Below are 21,185 nucleotides of genomic sequence, written 5' to 3' on the forward strand. Positions count from 1 at the left end.
TGATTTGCTTTCTCTCTCTTACTATGTAATTCTCCCCCTTTTTGTCCCAGGTAAACGGCCACAAATTATGTGTTATTGAGATATTTTCATTGTAAAAATTCATTTATGAATCGCTTTGTCTTTTAAGGTCGTTAGTTTTTGTAAAGAGTTATGGAAACACATTTATTATTACAAAATACATTGTGTTTACTAGATACTGCACATTATTTTCCATTACACACACTCACTCACACACAAACACACACACACACACACACACACACACACACACACACACACACACACACACACACAGACAAGCTGCAATGCCTTGTGTACTTTTTAGGAGTTCTTTTTTAGGAACATATAGTTAACGAAGCGCTGTATAAACAGACAGAACACTCACCATACATACATTACATGGAGTTGTGAGATTAACACCACTATTATCCGTAACAGCGGAGTCATTAATCTCTCTGGTTTACCTACATTTGCATACTTTAATCTTGCAAAGCGTTAAACATAAATTTAGTTATTCGAGATTTAAACGTACGGCATGCGCTTGTAGTCAAGTTTGAATTATGCTTGTTTCTGTAAATATATTATAGTATATTTTTTTAGATAACAGTATATTTATTCCTCTATAATTTTATTTATACTGAAATACATCAATCATTCCTACGCAATTTATAAAACATAAAAAATTAGACCCTTTGAAAATATACTTTTCCAATTGTTAGGTTTGATTTATGATTGGTTTTCTAGTTGATTGTAACATCTATTGTTAAAATTATTAATACGTTAAAATTATTATTATGCATAAAGACTTAAAAATACAAGGTTTCATTAATGTTATGCCATTATAAAATTAATGGTTATTCAAAGAAGGCTAAAAGAGTTAATTAATTTCCTATAGAAAATTACTTGACTTATATTGTTTTTGTCAATGTTTCTTGCCACTTAGAAGTTCACTTGTACCGCGTATTCTCTTGTAGCTATAAAATAACATGTTCCTACTCCTAAGAGTTAAATAATTATCCTTGAAATACTTTTTGCAGGGTTTGTCTCTTTTGAAGAACATTTTCATTCTTTAAGCAAAGTGCATACATTTTTTTCTATAGTTGATCAATCTATCGTCCTGAGTATTCCTTTATAAATTGAAAAATATCTCAATAGAAGTAAATCAGTGTGTATTCCTAGCCAATTTTGTAACTTTAAACCTATCAGCATAAACATTTCTTCACTTTTTTGATTTGCGACAGGGTAAAAAACCTGCAGAAATTGAATACATCTGAAATGCCCTTCAATGTATTAATTAATAAACGTTTTCATTGATTCATAATTTAATTTATAGGAACAAGTGTCTTATGTCAAAAAGAAGAGAAACTGCCAAGAATATGTTTTAAGGGGTGTTTCTCAAAATGAGCGACCCATCTATAACGCACTGTTGTACTCTCACTCATTGAACATGAATATTACTTTAATTAGAATTTAAACTTTTCTCCAATCTTCATTAATAATGTGTTGTATTTTATTAACTGGATGAAGCATGTTTTCTTCAGTTGACAGTGTTTCGTCACTGGTCGACCACCTTCTAATAAGCACATGTTGCGCTCTAAATCCTTGCACATGAAAATTACTTTAATTTGAATACAAAACATTTATTAAATCTTCCTTAATACTATGTTGTACTTTCTTGCCCGAATGTGAGATATTTGTATCATCTTTGCGTTAATAGCAGCACAGAATCCCTAGCAATATATGATATCTTCCTACAAAAATTTCCAAATATTTTTTTAGGAAAACGATCCTGAAGTATTCTTTACCTTGACTATCTTGCTCACATCATTTTGACTCATATCACACCTCTACTACCAATCTCCCTTTGATTCAGTGAAGGGTTTTCACTCAATATAATAGTAGCCTGTCTCTTTCACGTGATTTCCATGGCTAATATGAAGATATAACTCAGACCAGATTGTACAATGGTACAGAAATTAGCAAAAAGTATAAAAGCAAATAAACAAAGAAAACAATTTCGTTTTCTGGCAGAAAAGTGTGAGGAAATAACAGATGATAAAAGAAATATGAAACTGCTTCCATCCAAGTAATGTTTGAACAAAAATTGTTGCACCTTGATTCCGATAATTTGAATAATAGCGTACTTCAGGGCTTTGCATTAAGTAAATAATGGACTAAGTTACCCGAATTATGTAATATTATGCTGAAAATTTAACATTATAATTTAATATTACTATCAAATAGTATCTATAAAATATATTTCACCATTCTGAAAGCAACCCCACATGTACAAAATATTGAATGAATCCCTTAATACATAAAGAGACGCTGATCCCTACATTCATCATTAGTGTTCGAATACGACCTCCTTTATGTCAGCAATGCACTTATATTTACATTTAGCAATGTTTTTACATAAGCATTTACATATTTTAGCATTTACATCAGTAATTTTAGCACTTATTGCGTACATTGCATATTAAAATATAAATTTGAAACAATCGGCAATCAGAAACATTCAGATAGTTCTAAGGGATTTCCTCTTTACTACTGTTAGATTTTATTTTACCTTTAATTCATTCAGTCCTGAAATTTATACTTTGTTCGTTGTAAAAAATACTCCAAAATTGTATTGCTTAATAGACTATTAGTAATATATTGATGAACTGTATTAGAAATAAAGAATGGATTTACTAAAAAGAGTTGGTCCAAAATCTTTTTTATTTGATAATATAAATAATGAAAATTATTCTATTCGTGTTATAACTTTCGGTGAAGATTTTTCCAGCTACATAAATCATTATGTTTAAGGTGAAACATCAATTACACTATAAGTCCATGATTTAATTATTTTTTACCTCTATCTCAATGTTAGACGATCATTAGTAGTGACCATAGCCAATTCGTATCCTAACCATAGTTTAGAAATATATAAAAGATTAACAACGAAAAATTAGTTTACAGGAGGCAAATAAAAAAATCCACAAACAAAGAAAAAATCTAACCTAAAAATTACTCCAAAATATTTAGTTAAGAATTTGCATTATGCATACATGACTTATTTGCATATTTATCAAATTATGTAATAGGAGTCTTCCACATTAAATCTCATTTTTCACAGTAGTGGATGTGATGGGTTCAGCCACATAAAAATAATATAGACAGCTTGCTTTATGATTTTTCTAGTGTAACTATTACGTTTTATAACTTATAATATAAGTCCTTGAACTGTGTTTTTTGTTCTTTGTTAATCTTGAGAAACGCATATGCAATTTTAAATTATATTTTGGTAAGCAGGTATTTGCGAAAAACATCGGTGTACGTGGAAATAACCCGAATTCTCTGATTCTAAATTTATTATAAACGCTTCACGCTATTAAGTTTTTTCCTATGTTTTATGATTCTATATATGGGAAATATACGAGTATTTTTATTTTAAGTTAAAGAAAATTTACGGTTCCGTTTATTTTATAAACGATAATATGAATTAAATATACTGCTTTGAGTGTACTGTAAGGCAGTAATTAAAAAAATCCAGTTAAGCAGTGAAAAAGAGATTAATTTAGTCTCTTATAAATACGGTTTAGTTGAAAATTTATATCGTTTGGAAATAATCATATGTATGGATTTGTACACTTCTGCCTGAGCCATATTGAAGCCTACAACTTGAAGGGCTGATAAAATACAATTTATACCTGTCCGTCTACACGATATTTTGAAAGCGATCTTTCCTATACTATTTAAATTTTGCATGATGATTCATTTCTATATAATCAATAAGTTCGATAATATAAACACACGATCCGATCCGATCCCCCTTTAAGCCTTATTCTGTCCGTCCTCATGGGCCACTGGCGTGTGCGAGGATCTTATAAAACAGAATAAGGGGGAGTGTCGATTCAGTATGAGGTTGATAGTACTGATAACAAGTGCAACGGTCACAGACAGGACTTGAACCTGCGCTATCTCTAACTCAGACCCAAAGTCCAACGACTTAGACCGCTCGGCCATCGACACTCCCACACACAGTCGATGGGATTTAGATGAGCGTTAGTGAATATTTTTAAATTTCTCTTATAAGTAACCATGATGGAAACGAGAAATTATAAGAGTAAATAAATGTCTAAGGAAACTTAAGTCAATCGTATGAATTCAAGATGTGAGTTTGTGACAATTTTAAACGCAATCTCAGCGAAGCCTTATAAAATACCATAAATATGTGTAAAAATATCCGTGGATGTAAACTATTTATTTCTCTATGTGATACAAGAGATGAGATTAATAGATTTTATAAGAGAATCTAGTAAAGTTGTGTAACTCATACATTTTTTGTATAGAATTGAATTTGACAAATTTAAAACAGATATGAATCAAACATAGCATTTTATAATAGTTCCAATTGATTTTAAACAATTTACGTTTTAAAAACTAGTTTCATATTTAAGCAGGACACAGCTCATCTGAGAGAATGAATGGAATTCCACATCCGGAGGGAAATCACGAAGAACATCTTATCGCCAACTACATACTTTCACGTAAATTGCATAGCAAAATACGGCTGACGTATGTGCAGCACTTTTAATTAAGTATACAAATAAATACTCAATAAAATAATTTGTGGTAAATACAAAATAAACATTGAACCATTGATTTTTAACGTTGGATATTTATTGCGGAATTTCAATTCTAACTACATTACATGGATATTATATGAGGTAACCTAACCTTTAATATTACTTTTTTAATGTTGCAGGAGTGAAATTTAGCGCTGTGTCTGGCACAAATAGTTCAGAAGATTTCACTCGTTCTCATTTACCGATAGGTGGAATCATGTCAATGAAAGAAATGAGACAAAAATAATATCAGAACTTGAAATGTTTTCTGATTATGATGTTTACTATGACAGTGATAAAGCCATTCTGATAAATTAACAAGTCTAAGTATTTAAATTTTAACACATGTCAAAATCTCTAGTCATTATTCATAATTAACCACATTAAAAACATCATTCATTGACTAAACATAGTCTCTTCGGTTGATCAGGATGTGAAACCACATTCCATTTCAAGCAGTTCGAAACTAATGTTTTCAATGAAAAGTTAAGTTATGTTACTAGAATTCATGATGCCATGATACTTTCTTCAAGGTACAGGGAAGATAGTAAAATAACAGAAGCTTACAGTATCAGTTTCACGTATTTCTATACTCTATTCACATTGCATTAACTTACTGAATATTATTGTAGTTGATAAAACTACTAGCGAGTATAATTTCTAATGATATAACTAGAAATTTATAAATTGAATTGTTACTTTGGTTTATAAATAAATTCGACTGCAAATAAAGCATGTTTCAATAAAACATGACTAATTGTTTAATCATATGAACAGGAGAATATACACAGTGTCATGGACGGTAATTTTAGAAAGGTAAAAAATATTAATTTTGCTATACGATTCACTTGTAACAACACTGCACAATGTTTATTATTCCATTGAAAGCAAAAGTATGTCAAACATTCATTTTGTGAATGCGTTTGTCAATAGCACATTGATTACGCTTCATTACACGTTAATACTTGTATAAACGGCATGTCAGAATGAATTGAATCATAAACTCACGTATATTTATGAGACATCTTGTGTTTTCTATGATATAAAATATGACATTATATTTAATTTTTAAATGCTTAATTTGCTATTGAAGGAAAAAATGAAAAAAAGGAAAAAATCTTAGTGACGAATCACCGGTGAAGGACAGTGATAATGACTAATATAACTTTTTGTGGAAAACATAAATTACTTTTAAAAATGTATACGTAGATGCAAGCACTTGTATATATGTGTGTAGGGAGTGAAAAAATAGAGAATTAGAAAAAAAAACAAAGTTTTAAGGGTTATTTCTGTAGAGTATGCATAAACTTGCTCCTCTCTTTCCTTAAAATCCCAATTTTTTGTTTAAATATTACAGATTGCAAGACAAAAAATAATAAAATCTTATTAGTGCATATTAACTGGACGCAAAGTAGAGTAGAATGATCAAAACACGAGATTGCATTCTTCCATTTGTAATACAATGCTGCTTGTGAGAACAGGGACTTTTATAAAACATACATAAAACTACTAGGGCTTGATAACTGACACATTCGGCAATGAGAATAAAGCGAACTCTTTTACATGGAAGTATTACAATGCGTAGCCAATAGCAATTATATTTAGATCTCTAGTAATGCCACTACATTATATAAATAAACAGGTTAGGCAAGTAGTGACTAGCTAAATATGAGAAGTGATTCAAATTTAAATTAAAATGCCTTTATAAGACCTATGCTCAAATATAAATATACAAACTGAAAATAATTTATACTACGTACATTAAAACACTTGTAACAACTTATTTATTTTATTTACAGTTAAAAACTCGTAAAATATTTGCGGCTGAGTGGAAGAAACTTTAAATTGCATTATTTTTAGTACCTTAAAAATTCCTCAACCGTGTAGTAGGTCTGGTCTAGGAGATACTCATTTAGGGAAACTGGGAATGTGTTGTGGGAATTTGGATTTTTGAGATATGGAGAGAGCTTTTTATACAATTTTAAAGCTAAGTAGTAAACTCCAGCTTCATATACGGTTAATCGATGAATTGGATACTAAAGCTTTATGTGCCTCAGCTAATAGTTATATTTATATGGTGTTTATTGAATTTTGACGTATAGTTTGTGCACAGGGAGATAATTAAAAAATATAAGGTATATGGAAGCCAAAGCTATAATTCTAAAGTGGATAAAAATGGTTTGCAGTACTGCCAGTATTTTAGCTGAAACATTTTCCGAACTATGAAAATCTTACTACAGTCCTCCGAGTTTCCCCAGAACATAATTTCATATGTTGGGTGCAGGTAGTCATAGGCGTAATAGACAGCGTATAAAGTCTTAGGGTTTATGACTTGAGAAATTAAGAAAATCCTTGTGAATACTCCTTTTCACTAATTAATGAATTATTGCAGGAAGTAGAATCAGATCCAGCCACTCCTGGCTTGAAAGCTGGACCCGTCTCAGCCTTAACGCTACATTGGAGTATACACTTGGCAAGAGCTGAACATGTTTTTGTTTTACCAAATTTATTGATATAGAGCACATGCCAAGTGTATAGGTTCTGTTAAAGGCCTTGTTGATATAAAACACAACATACTTCTGTTCAAGTTTGATTATCAAGGTTTCGTTAATTAAAGAGATATTTTGATTTAAACAAGATTTATCAAAACGATAGGATAAGGTAGAGACAGTAACATCAGGTTTATCTACTTGTGTCAGCCTAATATCTAGTGAGACAATTACATCATCTTCATCATCTTTAAACATGTCCATAGTGAGACAGAACAGATCATGAGTCAAGTAATGGAGTTTCAGGCCGCACAACAGGAGGCACTATACCCCACTCTTGGAAAGTGGTATTTCTCAGTACTTCCTATGACTCTCAGATATAAATTTTTTTTCTTTCTAATAGTTTGTACCTTTCGGAATACAATATTTTCTATTTTTTTGACCTGTTAATAATGTAATATTTATCGTTGAAAACATTATCTTTGTACTCTTTGCTATTTGAGGTTTATGGATGAGTTGCTTTGGTGTTGTAGGGTGCGAAACATCATGCAATCAAATTATCAGTTCTTATTTATTATTTAGAATATCTTATATGTTTTGAAATTCTACAGAAAAGGTTAAATGTGTTTTCCATAATGAAACAGGGGTCACTTGCTCATCTCCCACGGCAGTTATCTAAAACACTGGTAATACAGCTCCCAAACTAATAATACAAATCAAAAGTATTTGATTATAAAAAGAGAATTAGTAGCCTTTTTAGTAATTAAATAGCTTAAATTCGTTTTCATGATTCCGGAAAACTATTGACAAATGTTACACCAGCCTGCGTAGGTAACCAGCCTCTAGTCTCAGCCTCTTGTTTTGTAAGAATAGTAGGAGGAGTCTCGGCGTAGGTGTCAGATATTTTCCGAACAGTGAGAGATATCACCATCAACGTAATGGCCTCACTACTATAAAATGCGCTCTTTTAATATATTTCGATCTACGAGGTTGCATCAATACATTTAGCTACTTTTTATACAGAATAAACAACTAGCTAAAACAGTCACGATTGATTATTCATGTTCTTAAACTAAACATTTAACAGTGAATGTAACTGTTACCCAGAACAACAAGTAGATTTGTCAGCTCTGTTATTGACATACCAAGATCATTCGATGTTGTTTTCTTCGTTATCTGGACTCTGAAAATGTCCTTTACTGACATATTTTATATTTAAGGTGTTTAAAATTATTTATTTAATAGAATTATATCTGATTTTAAACAAGAAAGTATTTATTTAAATGAAAAGCCATATCTTAATATGAAAAAATGTAATTTCGTTTGTTAGTGTTACTACAACTCAATTACACCCGAACTGATTTAGTTGCTTTTAGTTTTGAAATCTTTGTAGAAGTTCAAGATAGGTTTAAAACGTGAGAAAAATTGGAAGGGGTTTTCAGAATATTTATTAGTTCTGAAAAATATTTGTAATTATAACGAAACTTAATCAAATGTTAACGGATCAAGTTCACGAAAGTGGCGGAACCACTTGTTTACGTAACAGTTTAGAAGATAATGAATAATTATACAGTGCTCGTTATGCAGATTGCAAAGACTAAGTTACTTTCTAATTTTTATATTACGCCTTTCACGAATAAACCACTTAATGCACTGCAAATAATAAGGTTGTCGAAAGTGGTTGTCTCCATTAAAAATGTTCTTGTAGTTCAAGGAAAAGCAAAGGGATGGCACACACTCTTTTCCTTATATAACAAGCAGAATACAAACGATGGAAGTAGATGCGTTTTGATTAAATTAGTCTCTTTAAGCTTATGTATGCACATATTTTCTTCATCAGCGTAAAATAAATATCAATTAAAGCCCCAGAAAAATAGCAGATCGAACATTAAAAATTTTTAATCTAAGTTGGTCTTTAAAATCCAAATATATTTCTTTTCTACATCTCCATTAATTAAATTTAACTGCCGTTTTAAATCTAGCATCCATGGATCAATAAATTGCACAGTGTACTAAAGAGAAAAGATGTAAGAATGATTCACAAAAAGTTATTTGAGAAATATTCCAAGGTTCCCCCAATTAATTTCCACTTATTTCAAATTATTATCGTGAATATAATAAATTTCTATAAATTAAATAATTTCTAGCACTTAATGTTTATTGCTTTTTTAAATTTCACTCACACTGGATAAATTAATGATCTGTATAGTATAGGTATAGTAAACAATGCTATCCAGCACTTAACAAAGAACTAAAAAGTTACTTTAAGGAACAATTTTAAATGATGGAACAAATTTCCTGGGTGAAACGTAGACCAGCCTGAAGCTGATCTTTCAACACCTGAAGCTACTCAAAAACCAGAGGCCTAGGGCCAATCAAAAGCCAGGAGTTTTTCAGAAGCCAGAACCTCCTAGTTTTTGCGACCTCCAAATTCCGTGATCTCCCAATGGCCTGCGACCTTCGACATACGGGAAACTCCATGCCGCTGGTACCTTCCCGAGGCCTCTCAGAGGATTTCCAGAGTTTCCAGATGCCAATCGATTATTGACCGAGGATTTGCAAAGGTTTACTAAAAGCCGGGATCTACGAGAAGCCAGGATAATCAGAGGCTGGAAGCTAATTCAACATCTGTGCAATCTCGATATTTATTCCTGACTGTAAGGATATATCCACGATAGGTCAAATATATCTACAGCGTAGAATAAAACTTGGTATGTTAAAAATAGCTTAAACAAGAAATTAGGCAAAAGATTAAATTGAAAAAATCTTTACATTGAGGCTTCAATGTTAGGAACAATGCCTTTCCGCACATTTTAAAGAATCTAAGCTCGTAGCCTATTTTATTACATACACAAACACTCACGATGTAATACGGTATTTAAAACGTAATATATCAGGTAAATACTATTTTAGTGTTCATGGTTAAGATGATCAGGTCAAGGGAAATATTGTCTGATACTTGTCAGGTTTTGGGCATCTAGTAACATTTAAGGTTCAAATGAATTATTTTTCGACCCCCCAGATGAGTTTTCCTTGTTTCTATGACCAATAAAATATTTAAATAGACCTATGAAATCTAAGGTACTCCTTTCTAAGTTCATGCAAAATTAAAAAAACATGTATTTAATAAGTTGTTACAGAAGTGTTGTTTTTAAAATTGTAGCCTGGACAAGAATATGTTATTGATACCTGTTAGTGTTCTTCCCTCTGTTTTCCCATAAGCCACAATAAATTGCCATATCATAAAGTCAAGGAAACCAACAAGTTTCAACTATCGTACGATGTTTTCTAATGGATCATATTTATATTACACATTAATAAAAATAAACATAAATATTTACATTATTTTTAAAAATTCTTAAGGGTTCCGGTAAAATGCACTAATCTTTCTCAAATTTGCAATTCTCAAAATCGAAATACGTAGGCTCTTTAGTGAAAAAATATACATGTAAGTCTTCAAAATATAATTTGATTCAAAAGTGACAAACATGTCTGTTTAAATTCAGTTTCTATCTTTAGATATTTAAAGTGTAATACATAACTACTTCTACTATTGCCCTTTTGTCCTGATGGAGACAACTTTACTATATAATGTATGTACGACTGAACAATTATTGTGGTCAAATTATTGCGGCCAACAAGAGTCAGTTCCGGCAGTTTAAACTAACATTAGGTCTCGTTTATTTACGGTCCTGCAGTTGATGTTGCCCCGATAAAAAAATATAAGTTAGGTTCCAAGTTCTACTTGGATTAAGAAGCAGTACCAACACTTCTTATGTACCTTCAGTCTAAGAAATGTTAAGTTTACTTAAAAGGTTACTTTGAGTTTGCATTTTTTCCCAATGAAGAAAATATATGGTATGACTAAAAAGTTACTGCGGTCAAATGTTTAATCAATAACACGTTTAACAAGGAGAACGTACAAGATAAAAGTATAGGGTAAGATGTGCTAATATTAAGAGATTAAGTTGAAGCAAAACTTCTAAAACAACTGTTTTGTGCTCTCTCCGTGTTAATACATAAAAAATATAAAATTTATCATACATAAAAAGTATTGAATTTACCTGGAAAAAATTATATCTCTAAACTAGACGTCTCAGTACAAGCTCTAATTTTTACATGCTTATAATTACATGACTTTATGTACAGTTTGTTATATCATAAAATTATTAATTTATAAACTAAAAAGGCTGTTGAGAATATTTACATAGTTTCATCGTATATGGTCGTAAATTTAGAGCTTTATTGTTTTTGTCCATAGTTAACTGTGACATATTTTGTATATCAATTAGATTTTCTAGTAATTTTTATGCATCATTCAATATCTATACTTACCGCTTAAAGATACCAATTCCCAATTTTTGGAGGTGTTCTGGGTAGAAAATCGGCAGCTAACGAAATCGATCAAGATCTCTTTATCCTGACTTCACGTACGTTTGCAGGACTTCATCAATTGCTTTTAGCCTGAATAAGACTTGCTAAGAAGCAATCAAACTGAAACAGTAACTAGATCCAACATGTTTGAAATACTCTAACACATACATTACATTATTTAAAAAATTACATAAAATAATTTATATTTAAGGGAGTCGAAGTTGTTATCCTGTTTTGTTAGTTAGGTAAATTAATGCTCCCAACTTTACTGCTACTTGTACTTGGAAAACACACATAATTACAGAGTTATGTTCATGTAATAAATATGTGTATATGTACTTCTAAAATATTTCATATGAAAAAAAACATCCTTTTGTAATAGAGAATACGACAATTAAAAAGTATAGTTTTATAAAAATAATTAAAAATTTTCAATGTTTTTTATAGAACATTTAGCGAAATAGAATAAATATACTACAAAATTAGTTATTTTATGAAATATTTTTATTCATCTCTGTTAAACTTTTAAGCAAATTGAAACCCAATCAAGCTTTATGGAGTAAATTGAATTGAAGGCTTTTAAAGGTTATACGCACCCACTTTTATCCAGTTACTTTTGACATCCTGTAATCGGACTTGAAATAATATTACCAAGTACAGTGATTGAAATATGGATTTTTAAATTATATTACCAAAAGTTTTATTGTACCTCATTTTAATATAGTCTTTCATATAGATTATTAGTAATTTGAATATTTTAGCATGGTCAACTATACATGTTAACGCTTAATAAACATTTGAAAATAGGTTAAACACATTTTAATTGCCTTAAAAATACAAATTTTATTAAAAGTAAGTAGATTGGGTTATCCATTCTCAGGATTTCCAAAGTGAACGTAATAATATAAACGTTGTATGTAATAATAAATGTAATAATATAAACCTTTTTATTGTATTTATAAATATCTTTGGAGAAATCTATAATTTTATATTTATTCATTTAAAAAGGCTAGTAAACATCTATAACATTCGCGATTTCATCCATCAAACTTTAGTGACTGAATTTAAAAAGTTAAAACTTTTTCTTTTATAGTGTCATTTCACAGTTTATATTTACTAGGATAACAATATTTTGCGTTCTATTATTATGATAAATTCAACAGAGTTCATTCGTAATTATTTTCCACTCCATACAATTATATTTCTTAAATAGTTTTACTGAAAGCTTTCAAATATACTGTCGAGAAATAGCTTATTCTAGAATGATGAGCTATACAGATTCACAGCAAAATAAATCCTTGAGGACAGTTTATGAATATTTTGATTAATTTTTAAATATATTTTTAATATATTTTAAATACATATATTACTAAAATACATAGACCTGGAGTTTTCAAAATGAACATGTTATGTAGTTATATAAACGATTAAAAAGTACGTTTAAATAAAACGCTTTATTTAAAACGAAGATGAATTATTTATTCAGCTATAAAAAGTCTGCCAAAAATACGTAATATGTAGGGTTTTTGTATAGTATTGTTCAGTGTCTGCAAAAATAAAGGTAAAAATGTTTTTTTACAATTTAATTTCTGAGTAAAATCGGGGTTATTATATTATGCAGGAATACGATAATTTTCACAGAGAAAGCAAGCCTAAATTTTGCAGTATGTATATATATATATATAGTTTTATATATATATATATATAGTATATATATATATATATATATATATATATATATATAATTTTCCATAAACATTGAATCCCAAAAAGTATATATATATATATATATATATATATATATATACTTTTTATATATAATATTTTACTTTTTTTTACATTTTACATTGCTGAAATTGTAGGAAACTGGGAGCACCGTCGGATTTGGATCTACAGGAGGTTGAGGAAGCTTTCCTAAGGTCGGAAAATACCACCGTGGGCCATTAAAGCCTTGTTACACAAAGCGTGGCTTGTCAATCCTAAGACGGGCTTGATTCGCCACTCTGCAAGTATTCATATTAATACAACGTTTTCGTGATTTTTGCAGTACTTTAGCTCGGTGTCGCTTGTACGAGACATGACCATCCCTAATTCTTTTCCGTCTGCTGTCGGTTAAGTAATATAACATCGAACCAGGTCGATTGTCGTGATTAATTTTGCTATGGGGCGTGGTGTTTTAGTTTTAAAGTGTAGTCATGAGGTTCCCCTAGGGGCTCAGCGTTATCGGAGTCGAAGAAGTTAAAAACAGGGTCCTAACAGAGGTCTGAAACTATCATAGGTCAAATGTTGCCGGAGCCTGATACCTGGTATAGGTCAGGATATCCACAGACTGAGAGGTCTCGGATTCAGGGGAGTCAAAAGAACTTTCATAGAAGCCGGAAACTTTCAGGAGACAGAAGCTAAGAGCGTTTCAAAGTTAACGTAATATAAGTTCTTGTTAATTTTACGGAACCAGGTGGTGTAGTGACGTAAAGTACCATCTTTAGACCTCCAACGAAAATGTACATGAGTCTCGTTAGCCTAAATGTCTGGCTTTTAATTATAAAATCACAACACTCTAAAATAAATCCTTTGACAGTAAAGACAATAAACAGTAAAGCTAAAAAAATGTAATACTCTATAGGTGATAGTTGTGTTTAAAGTAGTAAATGTAAGTTCAAGCACCCCAAATAAAAAGGGATGATTATAAAAGTTTATAGACAATGTAAATGAGTTAAAGTATACAAAAGAGAGACGATTTTTTGGTATTTTGGTATTAGTTTTATTACTTCGTAAAGTATAATTTACGAAAATGGCATGTCTAAAAATAAAATTTTTAAAGTAAATTCGATTTTTCGTAAAAATAAACATCCCTTTATTCAACAGTGTTCATGTCGTAATAGAAAACGCGTGTTAATCTTCCTTGTTGTACTCCCTACTGAGTTACTTGAGTGAATTTAGCTGTAACTGTAAAATATCTTGCACTGATCCAAAGGAGCGTGTATGACAAGTGGTTACGCGATATATCAATAAAGAAGATGGTTGATGACGAGTTGCATTAATATCAGTAATTGATTTTTAAATCCGGATTATTTATCCCCAGCGCTGAAACAAATCAAATGGACATCCTTGCATAGAATGATGAGTACTTCAGTTAATTTTGCCTCCTAATTTTGTATTCATAAGCTTTGGTAAATCCGTATTCCTGTTAATATTTTGTATGGATATTGCAAAACAGAACTACTGCAACAGTTCTGGTCTTTTCTTAGAAAATACATTTAGAATTTATGTTTAGTGGAACTAATTTTAACTGTTGAAGACACATAAATGTTGCTTATAGGTTGCCACCAAAATTGAGTTTAGATTCATAGCTCCGATATACCTGAAAGTTTAAATGAAAAGACTTTTTAAGTATAGAAATCTATTTACATAATAATGGATTCTGATAAAATAGAGGGTAAAGGAAAAAATCCAAATGCCAATGAAATCGTACGTATGAATTCAAAGTACATGTGAAAATTTGTAATTATGTCACATAGTAGAAAAATTCAGTTATAAACTTATACTTTCTCTTGTGGCAACACATCTATTAAAAAAATTATTTTAAAAAATAGTAGTAAAAATTATTAAATAAAGTTGTCCATGATCGTTTATTTCCACGTTAAGTGCATGTGAATGGCCTCTGACCAATTCATATTTCTCATATGAGACATTTCCTTCTATAGAAGTTGTTTAGCCAAATAAATAGTTTTAATTTTATTTTAAAATAAGGTTATAAAAAAGCTATAATCATTATTATTTTGGCCTCAATGCCAAATTACATTGTTAAGAGCATAACATTTTGATTAACGCCAGCTATTTATACAAAGGTTGTGGATAGTGATATAATATGGTACCGTTTTATAGAAATAAGGCATATAATAAAAAATAAATAGCATATAACAGAATCCAATGACATTAGTTGCATTGTCTTCCAAACATAATAAAAATTATTAAAAATAACAAACGATTTCCAAAAACATTAATATCATTGTATATTATAGTAAATACTAGAATTCTATTAAAAGGTAGATTAAATACATTACAAAGATGCATACATGTTACGTATAAAATTTTTTTATCTTTCTTATCTTACGTTTTAATGTCATAACACACTCAGTTCCTGGATGGGTGTTGTTATACGGGACAGAATGCCAAATAAGTTAAATTGACACTTACAGTAATATTTTAGTTAATTAACTGTGGAATAACATTTATATTGATGACAGTATCATGTTAAGTAATAAAAATTATAAATAAAACTTATTCATTCAGAAACTGAGGATGCCTACCCAGATCGAAAGTTATATATTACAAATATAAGCCATTATATTCGTTATTTTAATGCATATATATATATATATATATATATATATATATAAAAGTTACTGCCTTTATATTGAATTAAAAATAGATAATTATAGAAAGGTTTTATATGAAATGAAAATAAATGAATTATAATAAAATAGTAAGCAACTACTAAGTTTTATAGTTTTCAAATATTTACAGCAATACCTCAACTGTGATCAATGGTATTACACAAATGAACGATTCAAGTTTTTTGTGAATTATTCGTCCCTTATGAACTTGTAACGTGTCTATAGTAAGGTTATCTTCTATAAACAAATCACAACTATTTTTGTTTTAGTATAAGAGCGATCAATTGTGTTCTGAACTAATAACCCTTTATCTTAAGAATGCACAAGTTCCAATGGAATTCAATAATTAAACTCAGTATAAAATAATATTAATTTTAATGAAATTTTAAAATCAATAATACAGCAACGCCAAGCTATCTTTTTTACTTAGAATTTATTCTCAATTATTTCATGTTTTTAACCCATCAAAACTACACAAGTCCAGTCTTAAAACTAACAATCAATCAATCATTCAATAATTGTGTCCTTCAAGTTCTCAGTGCTAATGTTTCAACACAAACTCAAAATAAAAATCTTCATTAAACTTCAAAATAAAATAATCTTCTAATATAAAATAAAACAAACAATAAAATAAGACTTCTTCTCAAAATAAAAATCAAACAAATTAAGGTAATATTAATATTTAATTTATGAACAAACACAATGTCCAACCAGTTAAACTCAAAATTGTATCAATTTCAAACTACTTATTTTCTGTAAATTTCCAATTTGCAAATTATTGAATTATCTAGAATTATCCGCTTGGCTTTGAATGTTAAATTTAGGAACTTGTTAAAATATATATAGAATCTCAGAAGATTAAATAAATTTTCTTTTTCAGTAGGTTATTCCTGATTAAACCAAATTGAACAGGAAAAATATCATCAAGTAATTTTCTATTTCAATATTAAATTCTAACTTTCACAGTACCTCGCACTTCTCCTGAAGACTTCACCAAGTAACCAAAATGACTATTATAGATTAATTAATTCAAACTTGAGACTTTAAATTTTGAAAAGAAATTTTAATCTTACAACTCAACCTTCTTCCCGAAAAATCAATACGGCAAGAGTAGGCTATCACTTAACACGACTACACTCTCTGAGCACACAGCAAAGAATCTCCTGAAAACGTGGTTGAAGCCACCGGAAGGATCTAGAAGTCCCTCCCACCATCTAATCAAGCTAACATTGGCCAATCAAAATTGAGCAACACAATGTCTGTGTTGAATGGTACCTATCCAACCCAGACATGTAACCTGTGCTCAATACCTACATACAAAAGGAAGCTTCTAGCATTCCTTGAACCCGAATTGACAAGAAATTCAGCACTGCTGGAAGGCTCACAATCTTACAATTCAACTATTATATAAGTTTACAATTCTCTTAATTAAAAATAAAAATATTCCTACAAATAATTCAATAATATAGGAAGCATCCTATAGAACTGTTATACAGGACATCGTAGTATATTTATGGCTCACAGAGTTAAAAGCGCTATGTACAGGTACAGTTAATGTTTGGTACGACAAATGTTCACGGGGTTGTAAAGTTGGGAATTTCTTTAGGAGAGCAAGTCTCTTGGGGAGTTATGATGACTTCTTGAAGGCAAGAACTTTCTGTATCAAGCGCTGTCAGTCATTCGTATATGGTGCTCATTGGTAATGTTCTTAATACATCATAGACGCGTCCAGGTCACGAGAAGCATCAAAAGGATACTCGAGTGCACCTTAAGAAATGCCAACACCATAAACTACCCTAGATTGCCACAAACTGTTTGGAATATAGTACTTCAATGAGGGATGCTAACTAAAGTTACCCTGTACTATATTTTTAACCTTGAAGTATTTTGTAAGGTTATCATCAGCAATATTTTCTGCCCAGAACGGCTCTCTTGGAACGGTGGATCGTGGGCTTTGGAAATTGGGCTAATCTGAGGACATTTTTGACTTTGAAATATATAAAATAGTACTTTTAATTTTTTATACGTCTTAAGTGAACACTGTTCTACTTTGCATGTTCGTTACATGTTGAAGAGAAATTTGGGAGTTATTAATTTATTGATTCTGTAATTTACTGATTCATAAACATGATTTTATTTTATGATAATTAAATAAATAGTAGCTATCAATGATTGGTACTGGGATTAAATTCTTCAATCACTTGAATTTCATGTTAACTACTCTTGGTTACAGATGTAGATCCTAACAATGAACTGTTGTTAGCCTTCCTCTGACTGAGATGAAGATGGCTGATGATGTTGGGAGCTTTGAATAGAGCAGTGATTGCTGCAGCAAACTCTAATATACGTCTTGGATCCATACTGTATCATTTCTCTGAATAAGGAAGTCATTTATATGAAATTATATACTTAGTATTTAGCCATCGTTTTTTTATTGACAGGTTATTTTTGTAAAAGGTATTTTTGAAACACGTGACCAATGAATGTACTGGAATCTCATAAATTTGCATAACTTATTCATATGACAATTACATGGAATAATCCGTAAAAGTAACTGATTACTTAAAAACTTGAAAAAGTTATTTTTTGAGACATCAAGAAACAAATCAATAGAAAAATTTTGTTGAGGCTTTAAAGCAATAAACAAACAAAAGACATCGATTTTTGATTTTTCCATTTGTAACTTAAACCCGTGTTAAAAAATAGTTTTTGTACGTAGGTTTGTAAGTAGTATTTACTTAATTATTGTAATTAATTACAGTAATTGCTTAGTTGAAAGTGGGCTTTTTACGTTTTTTAGAATTACGTTCAGTTTAGAAAAACATATTTTATGCATTTCGTCCCCAGTTTCATAACCATTTCAATTGTTTCTTTATTCTACTATGGGAAAATTTTAAAAAAGCAAATTAAGTAAAACATATAACATTTTGATTACTGGCTCTATTTGAAGCATCGTTGGGTTTCGATTTGCTTTCTAACAAATGCAGTAGTAATTTTTAATTTCTTAGTGGACTATAAATGATTTAAATACGTTTTATGAAAATTACCAAGAAAACTATAAATTGTTGTGACATTTGGCGCTCTTAATAAGAGTTGGCCCAGATAACTGACATAACAGTTGTTACGCGTGATAGTTAATATTCTTATTTGTATTTTCTAAAATTAGGTGTGTAATAAGTTTTATACTCCTTTCATATTTTATATAAAACAATAATTTGTAAATAAATCCTTATATTGTTGCTTGTTTTGTATGCCATCCTTACTCAGTAATAGGCTATGTGAATGTATTTATTCAACCCATAAAAAGAATTAGTTTATTTATTTTCAGTGTATACAACATTAAAATTTAATTAATTAATATTAATTTATTAAGTCCATAATATTATTAACTTAATTCATACTACATTTAGGTATGTAAACGTGTTTAGTGTTTGTTTAAATAGAAATTATATTAAGTATGAATTAAAGTAATTGTTTTATATTACCATTCAATTATATAATGCATATAATTTATGTCATACTATAATAACTGTAGTTTTAGTTTCAAAATATATGCTTATCATTAGATTTTCGAAATATTGTACAGTTTTCATAATTTGTAACCAAAGGCTCCTTTTTGCTGAAAGTAGGAGGCCAAAAGGAATTATTAAAAGTACATTTGATTTAAATGAGAAATGCAATAGTTTTTAATAAGTAATTGACCAGACCTCGCGACTTTAGTGCAGGAATATTGCGCAAAAAAGCTCATTTTGATATCTGCATATTGTTATAATACTGTGTGACACACGTATCTTTCTTGTATTACCCCATCGTGTCCTACGCCCCTCCCTTCTTGCTACATTCCCTGTCTCATGAAACGATCTGAAAAATTTCCTTTTGTACTTTTGGTTTAGAACCTCCGTTTGAGATCGTGCGAAGCTCTAAAGTTTGGTTTCGTTGAATTCGGTGAATACTGGGCCCTAAAACCGTAAATTAGGAGGTAAAAGGACATTTTAGGGATGAAAAGGAAACAATACTGAGAACCACTGCACCACACCAGGACGTTGAGGGAGCGGCATAGTCTGCTTTGAAGGTCTCTGTCCCCACTATATTATTCAGCTCCTGTTTACCATACGGAAGCCGGAAATAAAAAGAAAACGGGTTGAACTCATTCAGAATAATCTATAACAAAGATCAAGTAAAAACAGATCTACTCAGAATAAACTTAGAATCTACTCAGATAAATTTACCAGGAAAATTAAATACCCAGAAACGAGATCAGACCTAGAACTGAGAGACTGTAGCTAAGGTTGGGAGGAGGGCTCGGTACGGCTAACGGCCCAACCACCGGCCAACGAAATAAAACAGGCAGACTCCACAGGCATGTAAATTAATTTGCAAACATAAAAGGAGAAAAGAGAGAGAGGTACACATTACTGAGCTACATTTAACAACGAAAGAACTTTGAGTAAATATTAAAATTTCTGAATTATGATGTATAAACTGACTTAGTTTATTATAGAGGGGCATTCAATTTTGAATGCAGTAGAGTGCGATGCCTCGAGTTCATTATATGCTTCATGAAAAAGACTCTAATAAGTTTTAAATATATAGTATAAACACATAAAACTTACAACGAGTTTATTTGTATGAATTGGAATTTCAGTAACTAATAAACAGGGATAATATTTTTAAAATGAATATAACAATAGTGTATCCTTACTTAAGTTAAATAATTTTTTTTATTCATGGGATTTCAGAGTTTTAACTTGTTACGAAAAAATTAATATTTTACGTTCTATTCTTAATTCTGTTAAACAGTTCTAGAGAACCAACTTATTTTAATTTAGTTTATTGAATTACTGTATTCTATTTTAAGACAAATAAAAGTATATATGATTTTAGTTAATTGGACGTTACATTGAATTTATTTGAAGATATCGCTTCTGTTATGAAAGTCCAATCTATTGGAAAACAAACTTTTTTGTTTAAGTTTAATTTAACCACAGGTGCTTTATATGCAAGATAATGGTACAATATAGTAGAAATGGTTTCATTTATTTTGGTAGCGAATTGGAGCAGGTGAGATGTATTAACTTGTAAGAATATTCTCTTCTTTTCTTCATCATTATTCCAGTCAAGTTTTATATTTGAAACGAGGCCGAATCAAAAGTTTGCGAATGTCACTGAAAACTTTCAAAGTTAACAATGGTGTTTCTGGGGGTGGTCATTTTAAGTTAGAACATTCGCTACATTAATAGAAATTCTTTTAGCCATGATTGAGTTGTAAATAAACTACAAATAATTATATTAATATAATAGTAGCCATGAAA

Source organism: Homalodisca vitripennis, chromosome 3 (assembly GCF_021130785.1).
Source record: "Homalodisca vitripennis isolate AUS2020 chromosome 3, UT_GWSS_2.1, whole genome shotgun sequence".
Classification (NCBI taxonomy): Eukaryota; Metazoa; Arthropoda; class Insecta; order Hemiptera; family Cicadellidae; genus Homalodisca; species Homalodisca vitripennis.